Raw genomic sequence first — 1323 nt, forward strand, 5'->3', positions numbered from 1 at the left:
CTAGCCATACTGCTTGCAACTCGAGGCAGTTGATATGCCACTGCATTGATATTCCTATTGCACATGGCACTCCCAGCCCCTGGCAGAGGCATCTGTTGACACAACAACATGCCTGGATACTTGCCCAAGGGACACCCCTGTCCGAAGAAAGGCAAGATCTGCCCACGGGCTGAAGGTCTGATGGCAGCACGGGGTGACAGAAACCCGGTAAGTGCAGTGCCATGCCCATCTCGGGACCCGGTCATGAAGCCAACGCTGAAGCGGTTTCATATGAAGAAACCCGAGCGGCGTGACAGCGGCTGCGGATGCCATATGCCCCAGGAGCCTCTGAAACTATTTCAGTGGAACCGCCGTCTTGCACTGGAAGGACCCCAGGCAGTTCAGCATCGATTGTGCACGTTCTACTGAGAGACGTGCCGAGAGGTTGACCGAGTCCGGCTCCATGCCGAGAAAAGAGATCCTCTGCACCGGGGAGAGTTTGCTCTTTTCCCAGTCGACACTGAGGTTGATCGCTGCGAACCAATCGAAAGGACGGAAGCATTGAAAGATGTGTTTCTGCGTCAACATCCTGAACGGGAGCTTGTGAAGGGCCCGGTTCAGCACGCGCAGGTCCAGGATTTGTCGTAACCCACCGCCTTTCTTGGGTACGATGAAGTATGGGCTGTAAAAACCTGACCTCATCTCGGCTGGAGGGACCGGCTGTATCGCGTCCTTCGCCAGCGGGACCGTGATCTCTGCACACAAGACAGGAGCATCCCTGTCCAGCACAGAGGAGAACCGAATGCCCCTGAACTTGGGAGGGTGCCGGGTAAATTGAATCGCATAGCCGAGTCTGACGGTTCACATGAGCCAGCGAGATGGCCTGGGGCACGCTAACCAGGCCCCCAGCGACCGAACAGGCGGGACTAGGGAAACCACCGACGTACCCGCAGTGGGGCAGCGCAGTGGAACACAGGGACCCAACCCGGGAGGCTTCCGTGCGTCCCAGGGGGGGTCTGAGGGCAGGGGGCTCGTGAGGAGGCATAGCATCCTTGAACTGAACCCTGCTGCCCATTGGCGAAGGGAGAGGGGGACAGCCATGGGGAGACCAGGTCTCGCACACTGCCATCCTCACCCTCTTGGAACCCAGAGAAAAAGGAACCTGCTCTTCTGTTGAGGTTTTGGGCACCACTGGCTGGGTAGCCAGCAGCGGAACAGAAAAAACCAGGAACAAAGGTTTCTCCACCCGGCCCTCCGCTGGGGGAAGGAGTGGTGCGGTCACCATCTCCTGAAGAGGCTGATCCAAGAACCCCGGGTCACCCGTCCCAGGGACGCCGCCCGCCC

The sequence above is a fragment of the Sinocyclocheilus grahami genome, unplaced genomic scaffold (genome assembly GCF_001515645.1).
Source record: "Sinocyclocheilus grahami isolate Dianchi unplaced genomic scaffold, SAMN03320097.WGS_v1.1 scaffold109.1, whole genome shotgun sequence".
In the NCBI taxonomy this organism is placed as follows: domain Eukaryota; kingdom Metazoa; phylum Chordata; class Actinopteri; order Cypriniformes; family Cyprinidae; genus Sinocyclocheilus; species Sinocyclocheilus grahami.